Consider the following 23125-nt stretch of genomic DNA (forward strand, 5'->3'; position numbering starts at 1 on the left):
TGCAGTATGCTGGACAAACCTTATTGAATTAAAGTAATGCTTATTGAATTAGGCTTAAGTATTTTAGGAACTCATTGAATTAACACACAAATATTAATGCAGGATTGTATAAAACTTGTCTAGAAGTCACGACTAATGTAAACTTTGGGAGGTATTATGAGCAGCAGTGGACTGTTTAAAACAATGGGTTAAGACAAGAACAAACTGTTAGTTGTGTAGGTTTCCTAGGACATACTTAAGAGGAGGAGGATGCAAATGACCCTCCTCCAGATCCATCCTTGTGAAGTTGTGCCTTGAGCAGAAACCTATTGTCTGGTTGACTGTCTATTCAGGGTCTCTTCAAAGACCCAAACACTCTCAGTTTCATGAGTGTACTTGTTCTGAGCCCATAGCTGTTATGGACTTGTGACCATGGAAAAACCCGAGGGTAGGATTTGAAGGACTGCAACTAGCCAAAGCCCTTGTTGGAATCCAGGGTGATTCTCTGATAAGCTTATTGGCAAATGTGTAGGCTGTTTTTAATATGTTCTCTATACTGCTTTTACTTTAAGAATAAATGTGCTTGCTTAGAATGAGCTGTGTGGTAGCTTAACTGTGGCAATTACACTGTTTACTGTCTCTGTGGAAAAACTTAAAGCAGGCCTGCTTCTGCAGTTGACTTGGCTGGGGAATTCACAGCATAGGCAGAGATCTGTGTAGTCTGGAAATACTCCAGTCAGAAGGGAGAGAGACTCTGGTCTCCACCGAAGAGAAGTAACAGCTGGGGAGCCAGAAGCTAAAGAGTGGGTGCTTTTGCTGGCCAAAGAGAGGGAATACAGGTGCAGTTGCCCTGAACTGTGACCCTGGATGCATAGGAAAGAAAGGTTTATCAAAACATGTTTTCCATTTAAACTCACTGATTTGTTAAACAAAGCAAGTATCTGTAGTTTTTTTATTTACAGTCTCGAAGAGGAAAACAAGCTTCCAGCTTTTCAACTCTCAATTGTTATTTTATCTTTGAGTGAACTAGTCATTGAACTGAACTAGTTGAATAAAGTGAAATGAAGAAAATGTTCTCTCTGCAGCAGCAGAAGAGGATAGTGCTGTCAAAAGCCGGTTTAGCACATCAACAGATTCTGGTTCCAGGTGCTCAGCCAATGACTTTCCCCAGTTCAGTGCTTTGACTCTCTTTGAAACTTGGCAGCAAACAGGTACTGCTTGAATATTTTTTACTTAATTTGAATTAATTTAATAGATTTATTGTAAGCTTAGGTCTTAATATAGGTTGTCATAATTTCAAACAGGTTTATCTTTGAAAAAATTAATTAAAATCAGATTTAAAAAAAAAAGATTTTTATCTACACTGCATTACACCATGCTAGTCAGCAGGGAGGGACAGGAGGAAGGGAGTGATGGCTATTGATTTCAGTGGGAACAGGATTAAGGCCTACTACAAAAGAAGAGGATTTGGATCTGATTTAGAAAAATAACTGGCAATGGGGAGAGATATAGAGAAAAACTGCTATGGGAAGTTTCATGGGAAGGGTGGGGGTTGTGGAATTACCACAGGAGGAGCCTCATAGGGGAGGGGAACTGGTATGGGGCACAGAAATATGAGGAGAAGTGGATTGACAGGCCTGGAGGGGGTTCAATGCATGGAAGGTAAAGGATCTGGTGCAAACCACCCCCAGAGATTCTTGCATGTTGTAAACATTTCTAAGGGCAACACTGGGATCCCTGCCACAGACTGTTCCAGAAACTCCCTGGACACTAAGAGTTAATATGCAAGATGCTGTTTAAGCTTCACATGTCAGGAAAAAAGCAGGTGAAACATATAAAAAAACCAAACAGAAATTCCAGCATTTAAACTATACAAACACTTAATGCCTGCAACCTGGTTTAAAACAACAAACAGCTGAGTGTTCAGGGGACATTTGATCACATACAGATATGAAATTGTGTCAGAAAATACAAAGCTTTCCAGAGAACTCAGCTTGTGAATTTGCCCAGGGGAAGATGCTCACCAGTTACATCTGCTAGCTACATGACGTACTTGAGCCAAACAGTGTTTGTACTAATGAGCTGAGCCAGTTTACAATCCTGCCGGCGCTGCTGAACTTGGGAGAGCTGGGCAGCCCTTGGGGAGGTCAGGTGTGTTTGCTGCCTATGTACCTCGAGAGAGCTGCACTAGCTTTTTACAAGGTTCCACTGCAGCTGGCTAATACCTATGAGTAACAAACAGAAACCTATGCTCTTAACTACAGTCAGCTCTTCTCATCTGAAGAGAATTAAATCCAGCATCAGGCTGAATGCAGTTCTGAGAGATGATACAAATAGGGGAGGACTTTTACTGCAAACACAGTCTTCATGAACATTTATTCAGTTTACAAATGACTGTTCAGTTGAACCATATTTGTGCCCTTTTTTTATTCACTTGTCATGTTCTCACAAATATGCAGGAAATGAGCTGTTCTTGTGCAAGTATCCTTATTCATATGCAGACAAGGCTATTTGAGCACAAATAAGCATGCTCACTTTTATTATTCCTGCTTAAAACATTTTAGCCATCCAGTCAAGAAGCTGAAACATCATGTGACTTAGATGACCAATTATATCCCTGAATTAGGTCTTGTCCACACTACACCTTCTTCCCTAAAAATTCTCACTATCATTACCAACATAGTAACAACTGTGCAATCTCTAGTGTAGACAGGGACCAGCAGCTGCCAGTGTTTTAACCACCATGTATCTGGACTGGCTCTGAGCAGCGTCAGATGACACAGCAGTTAGAATGCCAGTAATCATTGGTGCTGCCAGGTAGTAGTGCGACTAGTAGAAACTGCACAATTCTTTCAAAAATTTCCCAGTGTAGTCACAGTCATAGTGAACACATAAAGTGAACAGCTAGCAAACAGTCCATAGGCTGAAAATTGTTTGTCCATGCCGTCACAGTTACCAGGCTAACTGCACTGTTTACCTCCCCTGCTCTCTTCAAGTACACCCTTGCTTCCGTCTCTGGCCATCAACTTTCTCAGGATGGAATCATGCCATTCTCCTACTCTCAGCCTGGGTGCTGTTGCAGTCAATTGTTTATCAACCATGATTTACCTCAGCAGGCCTGCCTTAGGCTCAGACCCTGCAGGTCTGTTCCCTTCTCCGGGAGCAATGAGAGTGACCCAGTGACCAGACAGCCTTCTTCTAGTAGAGTATTATTTATTAGAACAAAAGCATTTCAGAGAAAACTGATCTAAAAACCAAATAAACCAGTCTATACTCATGCCTGTTTTTCCCCTAAGGATTACCATTCCCTAGAGCTGGAAAGGACCGATTCCTTCAAAATCCCTCAGCAGAGCCTCTCCCAGTGTCAGTGGCTGACCGGATGAAAGGCTCACCTGTCTCCACCCAGCGCATCTCCCCGTGGATTACATCATGCATCAAGTTCTGCTACAAGCAGGCGAAGGTGCCACTTCTGGGAACCATCACAGCGCACTCAACTGGAGCTCAAGCCTCATCTACAGCCTTCTTGGAGAGAGTGCCCCTGCAGGACATCTGCAAAGCTGCCACCTGGTCATCGGTGCATACCTTCATGACCCACTACGCCATCGTCCAGCAAGCGAGAGAGGACGCGGGATTCGGCAGAGCTGTGCTGAGCGTAGCTCACCGGTAACGCCGACCCACCACCAAAGGTATTGCTTGTTAGTCACCTATAGTGGAATGGACATGAGCAAGCACTCGAAAAAGAAAACAAAGTTACTTACCAGTAACTGATGTCCTTTGAGATGTGTTGCTCATGTCCATTCCACAACCCACCCCCCGTCCCCGCTGCCGGAGTTGGCAGAAAGAACTGAGGGTGCATAGGGTCGGCAGCGCTTCATATACTGCGGCACATGCATGGGGCTCCAGGGGGCACCAGAGCCAGCCCTACGGCATCTGCTAAGGGGAAAAAAGTTCCGGGTAACCGTGCACGGAAGTGTGCACATACCTATAGTGGAATGAACATGGGCAATCACTCAAAGAAGAATGAATAATTCAAACATCAGTAGATGCAAATAATATAATCAGGTAGCATAGTGGCCAGGTCCAGCATACCACATGTGAAGCAATTATTATATGCGCACATAAAAAGTGCATATCACAAATTTTTTCCTGATGTTTAGCTTGTAATAGGAAGAATGAATTAAAGGGTACAACGTTTTCAAAGAACTAACCTCTTCTCCCCTAGCTAGTCATTAGTCCTTAGCAAATACCATTTTTTCAACTGTTGCTTATTAAATTTTCTTACTTAGAAATTTATTTAGAAATTATTTTGATAAGGTCTTTATTATTTAATCACTTTTAACTGACCTCTCTAGTCATTTTTTATCATGGTGAGTGTGACTTAGCACCACTGATCATGTTACCTCATGGATTCTTCTTAACTTATAGGACTTGATTCTGTACATGTACTCCGTAGTTATGAAGCTAGGTTCCATAGTCATGTAGGTACAGATAATTATTTGCTTACATTTCAAATTACTGTGCTAATAATGTACAATTCAGAAACCTCTGTTCACTATTGTGGTACTTTCAGTTGGCTGCAATGATTTTGCTACCTGGCTTGAATTCCTGATAAGGAGCCTCCCACCTTGGTAGAGGGATCTTGATTCTGGAATTCACTCCCTATCGCACTGTGCAAGAACCTGAGTTTGGTAACCTATGGAGCTAGTGCTAGACACACATTCATCTTGCTCTTTGATTTGGGTTGCTAATTGGTGGAAATCAGTCCAGGAAGTGGTGGAAAAAGTAGCATAGGATGTGGTCTGCTTAAATTGCAATGGTTTATTTATGGTTTTGTATATTATCAGTGTACCCAAGTAGAGATCAATATTGCACCCATCAAACAAAACAAACTACATTTTTTCCTCTTTCTTTTTTTTTAACGTTACATGAATCTAAAGTTGCTGATGGGTAGCTCTGCAGATTTTAGGAACAGAACAGCTACAGCAGAGTCAGCAGCAGTGGGACTTTCTCCACAGTTCCTCACCAATGGGACACAAGCCTGATCTGACCTCTCAGGATCACAGCTGGTAAATCCCCATTAGCGATGAGGTGATTAAAATAAAAATCGCTCCAATCCAAATAGTTTTAAGGCTCAAAAAAAGTTCCACTCACCCCTTAATGGTAAAATCCTGAACTAATGCAATAGGATGCTGCTGCCCCGGGCACCATAATCCAAAAACCAGAGCATGCCTAAAAAACTCGAAATTTCAGATATGCTGGGGTTTCCCACATATACTGTGCATTCAAAAACCTCTCTACTGGGCAGCCTCGAAGCATGTGTCAAATCAAAGCAGTGGGCTGGAACCCTTATCTGCGGCTGCTGGCCCTGTGCTGGAGTTCCCCACTGCTGTGCCTGCTAGGAGAGCAGGGTAGGGCTACTACTCCTTCCTCTTACATATCTGGCTCCACTGTGAGTTTGGCCTATGTAAAGCCTGCAGAAAGGAAGCCCTAGTGAGACTGAACAAAATTCATCTCTGGTGTAACCTTGTGGAGTTGTACTTGGGCCTAATATGTGGGACTTTTTATTTAGCGGTGACCTTTGGGTTGTTTTTTTTTTTTTTATCATACAGAAAAAATATGCTAATCCATGTTTAAGTAAAGATGGGGGTTATGTAAAGTGATATAACAAACACACACACACACACACAAGTGGATGACTCATTGCCCTTATGCAAACTAAGTTGCATAAGCCTGTTTTTCTCAGCAGTTTAAAAAAAACCCCATAAACAATGTGTTGAAATTCTTAGTTACGAAAGTTAGAAAGGTTTAATAAAAGCAGAACTCACTCAGCCTTTTCAGCGTCCTTCACACCCACCTCTGGTGCAGTATTTACTAACTACTTAAAATAGAAAGTTGGGACTTAATATACCTGTACGTTTTATCAGAGTATCTGAGAATCTATCCAAACACCAAGCATCACCAGACTGGAATTCACTTCAAACAGAACTGCCCTGTAAATAGTCAGATCGTCAGCTTTACATTTGCAGAGAATGTAATTGTAGTCACTGAGATTCTACAGCTTACAGAGCTAAACTACCAAATCCAGGCCAGCTTTTAGAGGACAGTTATCATGGGTGTTTGTTTCTTTGTAACAAAGATAAAGCATTTTTCTTTACTTTTTTATTAATTATTATTAAACACATTTCTAAGGGACTGATCTGGATGGCCCAACTTATGGAGATTAATTCAGGAGTTAACGAATGTGTAACACAAATTGGACTTCCCAATAGGTTGTCAGAAGTGTGATCCACAGCAATTAAATAGAGGTTCAAAAAAGGTGATTATAAATACGGTAAACAATTTTTAAAATTACAGTGGTTACTACTGAATTATCAGAATTAGCAAAATCTACTGACCATATTAATAGGATGGCATCAGACCAAAGAATTAAAAAAGAGTCAATCAACCTGCTACCATACGATCCAATTCTAACTCCCTTAGTCTATGAATAAGTACTCCCATTAATCTGAAATCAGGCCCTAGAGATGTAGGTTCTTTGAATGGAATGTGACATCAATGGAACTGCTCATAGAGTAAGTTTCTGATCAGCATGACTAACGGAAATAGATCTGGGCTCACCAGTAGCAGCACTATTCTAGTGACACTGAGCAAACAGCCAAAGCACAGCACCAGAGCAGCATGTACTGGAAACATGGAGCAGTAAGAGAGGAGGGCAAGCAAGAACCCCACGAAAAAGGGTAGAGGAAGGGAGCAACAGGAGTCTTGAGAGCCTGGAGAAAGGAACAGGGAACTTGAGAGGAGATGAGAAAACATGGTTTAAAGACTTGGCTCTGTGGAGAATATAAAACAAAACAGGCACATTTTGAACTACTGGCTGCAATTCTGTCTCAGGTTTCTCATGCTTATCTATGCCTTGCTGAGGTTTGCTTCTGGTTTTTGACATCAGAAGAACCCCCTTACGAAATTCTAGCCCCATACTTCAAAGGCTGCCTGTTTTGTTTTATATAATACATAGACATGAATTCTGGTTCCATGCCCATTGCCTGTTATTTATTCAACATGACAGCCACACAGAAAAAGTATAGACTATATTTAGAGGGAATAAAAGCCTAGACACCGAGGCCACAAGCCACAGCTCTATGGGTCTGGGAGATATTTTTAGCAAAGCAGCATTAAATGTTGTGGTAAATCAACATTCTTGATTTGAATAAAAGCATCGATTTGTGAGCCGCGGAGTTCAAATTGCAGACTGTAAAAACCAAGATCTTGCTCTCTGTCAGTACAGGCGAGTTGGACCAAAATTCATTTCCAGAGATTTCACTGCTAATCAGACTTCAAGTTTCAGCTCATGCCAGTTTATCACCTTTTGAAGACTAGATTTAGAGCACACCAATAACCTGACAGCATGACTGCATTCCCAGCTGCAGACACAGACAGCTGTTTTGCTGTAATTCAGGGACTGATACTGATCTCATCAACACTGATTCTACCACCACTAATTCCATCAGCTGCAATAGTTATTCCTCATTAATACTAATGCAACAGACCCTCAGACTGAAAAAATTCCATGCACAAGCTTCTCTTTGCCCCTTATCCTTGCGTCAGGCTCCTCTAATCCTAGATTGGGAGAAAAAATTCCTTCAGAATTCAACAAACACCCAAGGTTTGACCTCAGTGAGCAAGGTAGAACCTGAAAGTACATATAGTCAGAGGAGCTTTACCCTCAATTTTAAGTATATCTAAGATCAAAGTGGGACATGACTGAACAAGAAAAAGTACAGTAGATAGCAGCAACAAAAAGAAAATATCCCTGTGTCTCTTCTGAAGAGCTAATGCCACCAAAAAAATTTAAGAAACTTAGTAAAAAGTAAAAACAACGAGAGTCCTGTAGCACCTTAAAGACTAACAAATTTCTGTGGGCATAAGCTTTCGTGGACTGCAACCCACTTCATCAGATGCATGAACACATCTTAGTGAAAAGTGTTCCAACATGAGAAATAACACTAAAAATTAAGCCAATCAATTTTAGTCACCCAAATATTTTCAGGAAATTTATAAAGTCCAGTTGAATAATTAGATATGAACTCAATTTGGCTGACACAAAAAACCAGCATGACTGAGGAAGACACAAAGGGACTGGAAGAAACCGCAAAATGGACTAAATCTATGGTCTAGCATTAACTTAATCCCTTCAGTAGTGGTGCAATGTAAATCCAAGATCTGCAAATACTTTGTAAAAAGCAGCGACAGGACAAGGTTGTATATAAAATATTTCTTAGGCCCAGATCCTGTGAAGGCTTACACATGTGCTTAACTTTACACATGAGGGTAGCACCAATGAAGTCATGTAAGGTTGAGCACACACAAGTTTTTGCAAAGTAGTGACTTTAGATTGTAAGCTCTTTGGGACAAGGAATGTGTCTTTCCTGAATGTGTTCAGTATAGTGTGTGTGATACTGGAATATGAATAATAATACTATTTCAACATATTAAACTTTTCCTTGGAATACTCTTATTTGGAGGAACATCTAATAAGAAATCTTCATGCATTCCATTCTTTCTGAGGTAAGCCAGAAATGATAAATCAGAAATATCTGACATTTCATTTTTGGGATAATTTCATTTTACTAAAATTAATTTTGCTAGAAGAGCTGTCAAAAAAACTAGGGACTATAGTTTTAAGGCCTGATCTTGGTAGGCAATAAGGACCCAAAACTTCTATCAAAAACAAGAGGAGCAAAAAGCAAGGGCTCAGAATGTTTCAGGATCATGTTCTCCATGCTGATATTCCTGATAAGCATATTTGGTGCTTCTACTTTGTCTTTAAGAAGAACAGAATCTAGGCTTTCTGTTGACATCAGACTTGAGGTACTATTTCAGGTATATAGGTATATTCAAGTGCTATTTCAAGGATGTAAGAATTCAAACATAATTCGATTATTATTTAAGTAATGCAAAGCAGCATTGGATGGTTGATCTCTGAACTCACCATTGATTCTTAAAATCTGTTATGCTGTAAATATCTTACTGTTTGATGACTAGAAAATATAGGGCAAAATTGTTACTCTACTCACACAGTGTGTGTGAGGGAGACATAAGTTAACCAGAAAAAAGGAAGGAGAGAGTGAGCATGGGCTTTTGTGTTAGCCTGTTGACAGTATAACTAAGGACAAGAAAAAGTCCTGTGTGTTCTGGTGACATGATGGTCCAAATGCCAAACTACACTTAACCCTGCTAGGATGATACCATGATTTTTTTTAAGAGGTGTGTGCAGCATGCTTTTGCTCAGAAAATGAATGTTTATGTCTTACGAGACACCAAGTAATCACTGTCTGAAGTTGATTGTCCCTGATACAGTAACTTTTCTTCATAAGCAATCTAGTATGGTTGGAGATAGAAGTTAACTGAGGTTTGTTTAAATCTCAGGCATGCTGCCTGTTTGGTGGCACATGTAAAATGAGTTTGTGGTGTTAGTGCAGTCATAGTGGCCACATGATCACTTCATTAAAAAACATCATTATGGGCATCCATCTTCAGTGGATTAGCCAAAAGATGAAGACCACGGAGTCGGAGGCATCCTTTCAACCCAACAGCTTTTTCCTTCCAGGTCACGATTAGGGCGCACTGACACAGCTGCATGGAGAAGATGGAGCTGCTGCTGCTAGCACCTGTGGATGATCGGGCTCATTGGTTACACTGGACCAGGCACATCTGGCACTCCAATTTCATTTCCTGTAATTGAGGGGGCAGTGGAAGAGTTAGGTGAGTTGTTGTTATTTTAAACAACTTTCATTTAAAGAAGTAGTTTATACTGAACATTTTACAAAGTTCTCTGTAAATAGGGTGACCCAGGTAGCAAGTGTGAAAAATCAGGACAGCGGGTCGGAGGTAATAGGCACCTATATAAGAAAAAGCCCCGAATATCGGGACTGTCCCTATAAAATCAGGACATCTGCTCACCCTATCTGTAAATGCTGCTTAGAAGCATCTACTGGAACTACACATGAACAGAAATAGTGCACAAGCAGAGTGGTCCTGTGCTAGTCTTTTCCAAATTGGGCTTTGAAAACCAGAGCTCCTTTTACTGGCTCAGTTTAAAGAGCACATGATACATTTTTAATTGAAGTTAGGCCATTCCAGACTTTAAGATCCTGTGGAGTCCACTATAACTAACAATGAATGTATTCTACATATAAAAATTGATCCTTTAACTAAAGAGGAAACACTATCAACTAATCTCAGGCCACCTGAGTCAAGGGTGCATATGCATGCTGCTGCTTTTGAGGATACTGCTAATGCCAGCAGTTCAAGCAGGCCTCGGTGAACATTTTAAAAATATGAATAAAGGAAAAAATGAGGGCCTGATCCAAAATCCATGGAAGTCTTTCTAGAGATTTCAGTGGGCTTTGGATCAGGCACTCAAGGAGTAAGGGAAGCCTCTCCCTCACGGTAGATGGATAATCCTAAGGACAGTATTACTGGTAATGGGGAATACAAAGCTTTATAAATACAGTAGAACCTCAGAGTTACAAACTCCTTGGGAATGGAGGTTGTTCGTAACTCTGAAAAATGTTTGTAACTCTGAACAATACATTATGGATGTTCTTTTAAAAGTTTACAACCGAACATTGACTTAATACAGGTTTGAAACTTTACTATGCAGAAGATAAATGCTGTTTTCCCTTTATTTTTAAGTAGTTTATGTTTAACATAGTACTGTACTATATTTGCTTTCTCTCCCCCCGCCCCTCCTCTTTCTCTGCTGATGCCTGATTGCCTACTTTCAGTTTCAAATGAGGCATTTGGTTGACCCGTCAGTTTGTACGTCTGGTGTTTATAACTATGAGGTTCTACTGTAAATTCACTGAAGAATTGATGAAAATAGAGCTGCAGTTTAATGGAACTCTTTCCCTGAACCAGTGTTTGCTTTGCTTGAATCCTGAGAATGAACATTTGTTAATTTTAGCATGCGTATTTAGCAAGTACACATTGGGGTTTACATTTTTGCTGAGCCAGCCTAGATCAGTTCTCTGAAAACATCCACTTGATGTGCAGTGGCAGTCTAAAAAGCTAACAGAATGTTGGGAATCATTAGGAAAGGGATAGATAATAAGACAGAAAATATCATACTGCCTCTTTCTAAATCTAGAGTACGCCCACATTTTGAATACTGAATGCAGATCTGGTTGCTCCATCTCAAAAAAGATATATTGGAATTGGAAAAGGTACAGAAAAGGGCAACTAAAATTATTAGGGGAATGGAACAACTTCCATATAAAGAGAGATTAATAAGCCTGGGTCCATTTCACCCCAATAAGGTCACAGCAACCAGCTGTGCTGTCTGTTGGAATGCGTGGGCGCGCGCACACACACACACACACACACACACACACACACTTTTTAATAATTAGCAGTTTTCCCTCAAGGGTAAAATGTTCTGTAGAACAACTGCTCCTTGTTATGAAATAATATAAACGTTCTTGGTGTGGTAACATTTTGTAATAGTGTTGTGTTATGCAATTAAGGCTGTGTGGTTCACAGAGATTAGAACACACCTGGAGACAGCGATAATATCTTGAAGGCTTGGAGCAGTCGAAAGTCTATTTACCTATAAAAAATGATCCAACCCTAGCACCTGCCTAAGTCCTTTTACAAGGAGTAATTAATTAGGAAAATTGAGCTCCATATAGTTTCCCTAACTATAATTATCCACCTGGCTCCACAAACATACCCTTCCCCCTTATTTCCCATTGTTCCCTTCCCCCCATTACCTTTTAAATCTATTTTTTTTAATTAGGACAAAAGAGAGTTGCTCCTCTTCCCCCACTTTTTTCTTTAAGGAGGTGGGGCTGGAGTCTCTAACCCTCACCCATTCTAAGAAGTACTTGCTCACACAAGCAATCCTGACTTGACTGTACACACAAATGAGTGCTACTTAGTATAAGGGTTGTAGAATTGGGCTCTGTGCTTTCAGGCTCCTTTGCTTTAGCGTTTCTTCCTCAGTCCTGCTGCTGAGAATGTAGAAAATGGCCAAATCTTCATGTTAGCAAAATGAGTCCTATGCCCGGAACATTACATTTTATTTATTTAGCAAGTGGGTTTTGGTTTTTTTTTTTTTTTTTTTTTAAAGGAAGTCATTGGGATAAACCTGGATGGCAGCATGAATGAAATAATTATACAGTATAGAACATTTTTTCACCTCATCTCCCTCTTTGTTTAATTCCAACAAAGAGCAGAACTGTTCATGGCTAGTTGTACAGTCTCTGCATACCCAAAGCTTCGATTATGCATGCTGCAGACAATACAGCTGTGCCTGCATGAATACAGTTGGCTTTAAGCTGCAGCCTGTCCCATCCCATCAAACACTGGCACTATGGCTGCCTGGGGATCCCATCTCTAGCCAGAATAGGAGCTTCAATCCCACAGTAACCACTTCTCCATCTGGGACAAGAATAGCCAGTTGTGTAGCTACCTCAGTGTGACCTTCTGTTTTCATAGTGTCATAGATTTTAAGGCCAGAAGGGATCATTAGATCATCTAAACCTCTGGTATTATCATAGGCCAGAGAATTTCATCTAGATACCCCAATATTAAGTCCCCTAAGATTTTCGTTAGATCAAAGCATTTTAGTCCTCAGGAGATTTAACTGTGTCACAGACAGAGAACAGGATTACTACCTGGCCCCAAATCTGATTATCAGTTTGATTCTGAGCAAGTGAACAAGACACTCCAGCCAGGCATCTTGGCAGAGAAAACTCTGAACCACTTGATTGTGCATGAGGGGAAAAATTCCTTCCTGATTCCCTCAGGTGATTGACTGAAACCACGAAGCATGAGATTTGATTACAGTCATTATCTTAATGCAGAGCTGCAAGTGTTACAAGCATGTTGCCAATCCTGTTCTCTCCAAGGCCCATGAAGGAAGGAATGAACTGGAGACTCAGATTCACAGATTCCAAGGCCAAAAGGGAACATTGCGACCCCTCAGCCTGCTCCCTCCATCCCCCACCACTCACGGACCACAGGATTTCTCCCAGAAGCCATATTAAAGCATATTGTTAAAAAAGATATCCAATCTTGTCTTAAAAACTCCAAGCAATGGTCAGTCTACCACCTCCCCTGTTTCAATGCTCAACCACTCTCACAGCTAGGAAACTACATCTTATTTCAAGGTTGGATCAAACTTTAACTGTCTCAGCTAGGGTGTTCCATTACCAGGAACAATTTTTCTCAAGCTTCGGGGCTGGTGACATCACTGCACTATCCAAGTACTTCTACCAGAAAAACTTGCTACTAATGAGATATTAGTTTGGAGGCTCCCTAGACAACAGTGCATTACTGCAGTGCTCGAGGGCAATCAGTGCTTGGAGATTGCAGATCGGAGCAGGGCTTAGAAAGGAGATAAGCCAGTGATAGATGGGACCTGTAGTGGGAAAGAATGAGGCATGTGTGGGGCTGGCGGGCTAACAGAAGATTTTAGGTTGTTTTTAAAAGAAAATTCTACTAACACATCACTGTTGGAATATAAAGCTGGAATCTCTTTGGAAATCAAATTGTATTCATTATGCACTTCTTTTTTTTTGCTCCTTGTTCTGAAAATGAAGGTTGTTCTATGCCATCTTGTCACTTTCTTAATCACATGGAAACATGGAACCCACCTATGCTTTCTCCTTCCACTCTGTAAAGAGTAATGGAATAGATCAGAACTACCCAAATCCCCCTCCGAAAGATGTTCAAAAATAAATTTTCTGCTTTCTGAGATTGAATATGCTGTAAAAAATAATAATAATAATAAAAAAATCTATGTTTCTTTGGTTGAAAAAATCCTAAAGCTTATCCTCACTAATTATCTGGTACAGACAGTATTATGTGTTCCAGTTTTCCCTCCTCCTTCCTCACTGCTACTGTCAGTAGCTGTTGGTTCCCTTCATATAGGCCATTCTTCCTTTCTCAAGCTAATTTCTGGCCTGTATCTTGCCCTTATGATTATTTATTTGTATTACAAATACAGTGGGCACCCCAGCTGTGCTTGGAGCTGTACAAACATTAAGAAACAATCCTGCCTCTGAAGATTTCATCATCTTCTGCTGTCCGTCTTCCGTCTGTATTAATTTCCTCTTCCCATCCCAGCTTTGCTCCTTGCTCCAAATCATAACCCAAACCCATTATCACTTTGACTGCCCCTCCTTGATTACCTCCATAGCCCTTACTGCTGGATCATTTTCCCACCAGGACTCAGGAACTCCAGGTGAGGGAAAGGAGAGGTGACAGATTCAGCAGGGGGAGTCAAAGCTTACTAGTATTGCTGTGTGGCGATAGCCCCTGGCAAAGCCATAGATGGGTTGGGCTAGGCACACAGCATTCAAAAAGTTTAGTTACACAGTTGGACTAGATTTGCAGAGGCTAGGGCAAATGAGCAAGTGCACAGCCATGTACCCCAGGCCTTCTGTGACTGAGGGCTCAGGGTTACTAACAAAATACACACACACACACACACACACACACACACACACACACACGAAAAACAAAGGATGCTAAATAGAATTTAAATTCTTTTAAGGAATTATGTTTTAAAGAATAATATTTTGAGCTTTTCTTTTAATTAGCTTATAAATGATAAAGCAAAGAAAAGGCCTGAACCTGAGAGCTGCTGACCTCCCTAAACTCCAGTAAGGATGCTTACCACTTACAAGATCTGGCCCTGAGGAACTGAGATATGATATGATACTGCCTGATTATATAACATTCACTATATTTATATTTTTACTAACACATCAATGCCTTTCCCCAAGGTGACCCAAGACCCTGTTGTTTGTTCAGCACCCTTCACTTATTGTTTAGGGCTATCTTCACCAATGGTACTGTATAGATAACAATACTTACTAATTTCTTTTACTTAAAAGTCTTATATTTGATTCCTCTGCACAGAAACTGCCCAGAATGACAACTATCATGAACTGAGATAATGTTGCTACACAGCTGACCTATAGATACGTTTGAAAAATATTATATTCTCTTACTGTTATGTAAGCCAACTATAAGCACAGATAATGCCCCCGCATCCCCACCGCCACCATCTCTGTCATCCAGTAGCTACTTCATCAAACCACAGTTCTACTCCAACAAAAGCCCCAGTTGAATAAGACTTATTATGAAGGCTTTTCCCACACACATAACTCACACTCCCATTTTAGTTTTCATAGTTACACATAACTGGGTGTGTCTGAATGTCTGTTCAGCAGAACTGATGATGATGATTTCAGGCTCATTCAAACTTTAAAGGCTAATTCATGCAGTTGCTCCATAACATTAATGGAAGTGAAGGTCTCATCAATCTAATAAAGTGTCTTTACAACAACAGATGGTAATTTGTTGACATTTAAAGCTTTAAATGGACTCTCTAACAAAAGCACTTAAAAAGCTTTCTTTAACACACACAAAAAAAAAAAAAAAATCACGAGTGAACAGATACTTTTAACCCAAAGAAATTGCTGACAGATTTGTTTTCAGCCCAGCAGAGTAAAGAGCTGACAACATATTTTTGCAGGGTATGGTAACTTGGGTCTATTTTTAGGCTTTTTTTCTTTTTAAAAAGCATACCAAAATAGGAGTGGGTTTAAAAATCACCATCTGCTTCTAGCAATGCAATAATTCTCAGAGGAATGGATGGAGGCATGCAAAATAAACTGATATTCCCCAGAGTAAGTCTTAAAAGTCACAATTTGGTGTTTCTAAATGGTGTTTATTGAATACACAGTAAAGGAGAGTCACAATTCTATTAGCACCTAAGAAGTCTACTGAGCTGCTATTAATTCTTCACCATTAATAAGCTGTTTACAGTTCTGATGCAAATCCCTGACTGGCAAAAGCCATTGTTATTATTTTTATAAGTTCAAATAGCCTGGAATTGTTGACCTTTAGGGCACACTATAGAGTGCATTTATTCTCTCTGGCTTTAACAGAGATGGCGAGTGATGGTGGTGATTTTTTTAATTATCTATGTTCTGCCCATATTCTTTTGGTTCTGGAGTATGGGTGAAATTGACAGAACTGTAACTGGTAATAATTGTATCTTTAAATAGTTTATAGGGTGCAGAACCATAGTTAGGCACTCTTTCCTTTTGCTTATAAATTAAAATAACATTTCAATAATAAACAAGATATAAATTTTCTTCTACTGTACTTCATGAAAGATCAATCTATTTTTTCAGGTATTGACATTAATTATTTTATACCTGGGGAAAACACAATTACAATGAACTCTTTTAAACAATGTACTGCTTGATTTAAAAACCACCACCTTTTTAACTGAGGGAACACCAGGAAGAACTATTTCTGTTTATCTAGCTGCCTTTCTAACACACCTATCCCCACAGTCTCTACAGACCAAATACAACATTAAAGGTCAAAATAAGTCTGTCCAAAGATGGACCAGGCCTTTTTCTTTACTCATTTTCATGGCTGGTTCAGTTCCCATATGCAATGAATCATTCCTTTTTTTGTAGAAATTCATTCTATTTATATCTTTAGGTACTTATAGATCCTTCATCACTATAGTATCATTTAGATTAAACTTCACACTCCAGTGCAGAGGGCTGGCACAAACATAGGCCTGGAGGTCCATCTACTTTAGTACCCTATCTTATAGTGGCAAGAACCAGATGCTGCAGAGGAATGTGCAAGAAAACCTATAATGAACAGTTATGGAACAAATTGCCCATGGGGAAAGTTTCTTAATCTTTGTTAGTCAGTGATTGGCTAATATCCTGAGGCATAAGATTATATCCCTCCTAAAAAAATAAAATAAACTTAAATTTTACAGTCAGCATGGTTTTTGTAAAGGGAAATCATGCTTCTCCAATCTATTAGAATTCTTTGGGGGGGGGGGGGAGGTGGAGTTAACAAACATGTGGACAAGGGTGATCCAGTAGATATAGTGTACTTGGACTTTCAGAAAGCTTTTGACAAGATCCCTCACTAATGGCTAGTACAGCAAAGTAGGCAGTCATGGGATAAGAAGGAAGGTCCTCTCCTGGATCAGGAAATGGTTAAAAGATAGGAAACAAATGGTAGAAATAAATGATCAATTTTCACAGTGGAGAGAGGTAAATAGCTAGGTCATCCAAGGATCTGTACTGGGGCCAGTGCTGTTCAACATATTCATAAATGGTCTGGAAAAAGGGGTAAAGAATGAGATGACAAAGTTTGCAGATGACACAAAATTATTCAAAATAGTTAAATCCAAAGCTGACTATGACAAGTTACAAAGGGATCTCACAAAACTGGGTGAGTGGGTGACAAAATGGCAGATGAAAAACAATGTTGGAAAACAATCCCAACTATACATACAAAAATGGGGTCTAAATTATCTGTTACCACACAAGAGAAAGATCTTGGAGTCATTGTGGATAGTTTTCTGAAAACATCTGCTCAATGTCCCTGCTCTGGCCACTGTTGGAAGACAGGATACTGAGCTAGACGGACCATTGGTCTGACCCAGTATGACCGTTCTTATGTTAGGCTTAAGTGGTACATAGGGCCTTCTGTGGGACCTCTGCAGAAGAGTCAAGTTCACTCTAAGTTCGCTAAGGGATGCAGAAAAAAGCCAAGATTTCCAGTGACCTCACTGGGAATTGCACATGCATGAGGAATGCATGACTGGAATAATATTAGAGATGCTAGATCTGATCCAGCTCCCATTACGTGAATGGAAAAAAACTCCTACAGGCTTCATTGGGAATTAGATTGAGCTCTTAGTTTTAAATATTCCCATAAATATTAGTTACTGATGGTAATTTGTTTTTATGTATAAATTTATTTAGCATATTCACCATTAATGAATGGAATGAAAAATCAAGATGCTTCACATATTAAAGATAATGTCTATAAAATGGCAAAAACAAAACAAGAAAACAAAAACCACCCTGAAACCCAACAAAAAACAAACCAAAACAGACTCAAGTACTCTGCTCTAGTCATATAGATTATTCCCGGTAATAAACCCCCCAACCCCAAATCATGTAAATCATTATTAATAATTGCAGTGCTGCTCTTTGAAACAATACATTATGCAGTAATAGTACACTCCCCTCCTCCTACTCTGTGATTTAAGTTTGATGCTTCCACAGCTGATTTTGTTAACTACATGGGATCACAGAGTGAGACCCCAATTCTGCAATCTGATCCTCACAGGCAGAATCTTACACACACATGGAGTTCCACTGAAGTCAACTGGGTTCTGCACAGGTACTTGTAGCCTGAATCATCCTGCAGGAATCAAGTTGAGCATGTTCACCTCTTGTTGAACTCAGTGGGTGTTCAGGGCACTCAGCTACTCATAGGAGTTGCTCAGGACCTTGCACAATTGACCCTTTACAAAGGCATAACAGGGCCATGAGATTTTCTTCCATCACTCATGGATTATAAATAAATACTATAAATAATCTGTTTTGATCTTTAAAAAAAATTACTACATGTAGGCCATGTATAAATTGACTCCATAATAATATCCTGCAAGGGTTTAAACAGTGAAACCACAAGAGTAAATAAACTAACATTTCTTTTCATTTTATCTTAAAAGTGTCTAAAATGAATTGGTTGCTAAAGAAACCTGATAGACTTGTGACACACTGTTTTGAAAGCCTTAGTGAAGTTCATCTGAAACCTCAGCATAACAAGTGGCATCTTATCTGTGTACTATTCCAGGAAGAAATGCATGGCATTTCGTCATCACAGCTGAAAGACTAGCTGGCTCCGCACGTAGGCTCAGGGAGAATAAGGGCCCTTAGATATAATGAGACAACACTGGTTGCTAATGCTTAGTCAGAGTCCGCTTCCTTGATCATTTGCTACTACTTGTAGGAATTGGAATGCAGAAAAAGGCACAAATTAGAGAGCACTCACTAAAAGTCAATGTTTAACTTCTTTATTTGCTTTCAGTTAAGATTATATTCTAAGGAATGGAACACATGCAGTAATATGGTCATATTCCTAAACCACCCGTCCTACTGGAATATTAGTTCTAGAGCCCTTACTCATGCATGCACTCCTATTTAATTGTAACTGGAATACTTGCAATAATATTTCACATAAGTGAGAGTGTCAAGCGCAGACTTAATTTTCAGGCTGGCATATAATGTGAATGAATAAAGAGATTATAATAAACTACTCTCCTTGTGATGAAAACACAGTATTTTAAAGAAATTCAAAGTGCAAGTAGATCTTGTGGGCTGAATTTCTAAGCGTGCAAATCAAGTTTTTCCTTAACAAAGCTATGAAACATTATCAACATATAGCAAATAACACCGGGTGTGGAAAATAAGGTATTTTGGATGGATCTTCATGTTTGAAGGAAAGTGGGAAAGGGACAAAATATTTATTTTTACAGGTTTTTCTCTTCTGCATTTGTTTTATGGTGATCAGGGATGTATACATCACCATACTTTCTTCAAACAATCTGCAAAATTCAAACACATACTAATTGACCTATAGAAAAAAAGGAATGGAAAGCCATGATCATTCAAGATTAAACATTCACAGCCTCTGCTTGGTAATTAAAACAGGAGGAAAAGCATGGAGTGTTATATAGGAGACCTAATCAGTATTGCCATTAACAGATTAGACAACAGGGGCCTGCCTGCATGGCTGCTTAGAACCATCACCTTGGTAAGGACAGGGTGAGAGAAGGGGACTGAGAAATTATGGGGATTTAAAAAAAAAACAAAAACCCATGCGCTCAGTTTTAGCTATGAGAATTTCAGGAATAACATAGTTAAAGTGTAATATTTAGGGAGAATCAACTGATTTGTGGCCAAGTCCTTGTGACCTTACTGAGTAAAAACTGAGTATATACTCTTGATGTTTGCCTGAGTAAAAAATTACCTCAGCATATTGCCTCTAGACTCAGAACATGTTTTTATTTGTATGTATTTGTGAACTCTAGTTTTATGTAGGGGAGTTCAGCCCATGCATTAATGCCAGAGATGTTTCATTTAGGACCAGAGTCTTCTCTCATAACAGAATAAATACTGAGCAACTTCAGCATCTTCAGTGGGGATATTCTGAATTTACTCTGATATAATTGAGACTGAATTAGGCTCATATGTATACACTAAAACACTGTCCATAATGGACCAAATTCTGACCTCATTTACCCCAGTTCAACTGCAATTATTTAAACTGGGCCCCACAGACCTAAAAAGGGCAGGATTTGACCTGCTCTGTTTAGCTCATTTGCTGAACACTGGAAAGAGATGACCGAGATTTTCTCGGGAAATTCAAATTTATACAAGCAAAGGAAAAACACTGTGAATGAGATACTGCTGTGTGCAAAAATTAATCTTGGATGAAACTTTAACCCCTAAAAATAAATCTTGTGTTTAGTTCCCCCAAACAGGCTTCTCTATTCCACTCTGAAGCTTTAAAGCAGTTGTTAATCATATACAGTCCGCAGTATTAAGCAGTAAAGTATTCAGTTATTTCTGAAACATATTATTTTGAGGCTATGTTTGAGTCTTCCATATTTATGTGATGAGAGTTATGTCACAAAGTTAATCATTCCCAGGACGCTAGCATTCAGGGTAATGAAAAACTTCTTGTGCAAGCAGTCATTAATCAGTGAGTGTAACATTGCATAATGTTTCCGAAGCATGTGTTATGTGATCAGAGTACAAGGCTGCATAATACAGTGAAGTGTTTGTGCCATATGCTGACCTTTTCTAAAACAGAAATGGAGCCATGTGATGCATCACTCTTGCCAGCACTCGCTCATTGCCAATAATTAAGTTTGATGATACGAAGAAACGCAAACTTGTATTTCTTTGGAGTTCTGAAAGGAAGAAGCTTTGAAGTTCCTAGTTTCTGGCACAGTATAAATATGGCCAAGTTGGCTTTGATATATGACTATTGTTCAGTATGAACACCACCCAGTAAAACTGCACCATGTACTCATTTCAAGTGGTTACTGGCATTTATGTTCGAGAAAACACATGCCACTTTGCTTTATGATCCAGAAGAGCATAAAGGTTGTAGGAACAAAACAGCCAAAAGTAGGAATGCTTTCTCAAATCTCAGTACAGAGCAATAACATTTGATGTTCTTGAGCAATAGTTTAGTAAGAAGATATTACTTAATCTCCCCTACCAGTATTACACAAAAGAACACTTGTGAAACACTCCAGACAAATACGCTGTAGTTACAAGAAATAAAAAAGCTTGTGTAGTACAAGATGTTTTTGTAACTCTGAACACACATACCTGAGGAGATATAGATATAACTAGCTATTTTAACAATGGAAACAATAGTTTAGAAGTTTCAGTGAGCAATCTTGAAACTAAGTGTAGCAGATACAGCATGCATATATACATATATATTATAGATACATATACACAAATACATAAAATGAGGCAGAGCCTCAGGTATTCTGCAGCTGCTTTGTACTTCACTGCTGGTGAAATCTGGCTATGGAGCTGGAATAACCATCTCCCAATGGTCACCCTAGCACACAGGTACCCTTAGGTGGTGTCAGCACCCTTAGGTGGTACTCTTAGTTTTCCATGCCCCCATGACATCAGCCATTGGGGAGTTTTTCATTTTTATGTATTCATTTATATTTTATTGATTTTTTTAAGAAGAAATAAAGGAAGAAAACAAAAAATAAAATAAAAATGTGGATGTCATCGCCGCCACCAGCGCTCATCTCCCATCTGTGTTGTGTGGTGCTAAGCCTTTCCACTCCACATCAGGCGCTAGATTCACACAGGTACTTAGGGGCCCTGGCTAGTGGAATTCGGCGCCTGATGCACTGTATGGGGAGAGTTAGGCACCTAAGAAAGCAGTTTTTAAAAGCCAGCAGGGAAAGGGGCAGGAATTAGGGCCTATAGCCTCACAAATATTTAGTTGTCAAACTAACAGGCCGGAGGAAGGAGCCTGTCTCTGTTTGGTATCTTCAGACATGAACCTCCCCCTAAAGCTAGGCACCTAAGCCAGGTCAGCCCTTTCTTGTGGAAAACTAGAAACAAAGAGAGAGACAACTCCACTCCTTTAAGAGCCAATAGTCCAAGCACTCACCTGGGGTGTGGGAAATCCAGATTCAAATCCTTGTTCTGCCTGATTTAGAGCAAGGATGTGAACCCAGGTCTCCCACGTGCCTTAACTATCAGGCTATTGGATATTCCACTCAGTGAACACCTATGGGAGCAGCCCCCACAGGCAGGATAGGTGTGGGAATGCCAAGTTTGAGAATCCCACTTTAGGGCCACAGGAACTTGGGCTTGCACTGTGGCTCCGAGCTGTGTGGCCCCAAGCGGCTTGTGAGCTGTGCGATGGCATCAGGACTTAGGCGACTTTGCATATGCTCATCAATGGAAATGCAGGCATCTCTGGGGTGAGTAGTGCTTTTGAGAATGTCATTAGCACCTAAACAGGCAGTCAATGACCTAAGTACTGTTGTGAATCTGGCCCCAGGTACCTATGACATATCAGGTGCAACTGTATGTTGTGCCTCTAAAAGACGGAGCACACAGACAGTTCAGAGTAGACGGAGCACACAGACAGTTCAGAGTGAGGGGGCTAAAATGGCTTTAAACCACATTTGTGGCCTGATTCTGGGAACAAGCAGTACGCTAAGGCCGGAGTGGGATGCAGAGGGAGTCCCTCCCTCAACTACTCTAGACTCTGCCTATAGTTCTGACAATGAGCATGACAGCTCAGCTAATCAAATTCCATTCTTCAGCCTTGCTATGGGTAGGTAAACAGCAGCTACGGAACACTGGTTCCACACAATGTTTTCAAAAATTCCTACAGCATTTCTATTTTTTAGAATGATGGACTTGCAATTCTTACATACCTGGAATACACAAGTAACAATATTGTGTAACACAAAACACAGCTCTCCACCTTATTAAAGAATCTGATCCTGCAGACATGACAGGGAATATATAGTACTTGCTACCATGAATAATTCCATCAAAATCAATGAAAAGTTCCAGAGGGGTAGCCATGTTAGTCTGTATACAGCAAAAACTACGAGAGTCCTGTAGCACCTTAAAGATTAACACATTTCTGCAGGCATAAGCTTTCGTGGGCTGCAACCCACTTCATCAGATGCATGAAGTGGAAATCACAGATAGGAAGTGATTTATATATA

The 23125-nt window shown here is 39.9% G+C and overlaps 1 long non-coding RNA gene across 1 annotated transcript in view; it reads right to left on the reverse strand.

Annotated features, from left to right (window-relative positions):
- The window catches only part of LOC137167247 (uncharacterized), a 63961-nt gene extending 58144 nt beyond the window's left edge, over positions 1 to 5817 (reverse strand). The window contains exon 1 of the long non-coding RNA XR_010924068.1: positions 5805 to 5817. This is a non-coding gene — a long non-coding RNA (uncharacterized lncRNA). The remainder of the gene's footprint in view (positions 1 to 5804) is intronic.
- Between the last annotated feature and the right edge of the window lie 17308 nt (positions 5818 to 23125).

Source organism: Emydura macquarii, unplaced genomic scaffold (assembly GCF_026122565.2).
Source record: "Emydura macquarii macquarii isolate MOO-44397 ecotype Brisbane River unplaced genomic scaffold, CSIRO-AGI_Emac_v2 contig_2897, whole genome shotgun sequence".
NCBI classification, from domain to species: Eukaryota; Metazoa; Chordata; order Testudines; family Chelidae; genus Emydura; species Emydura macquarii.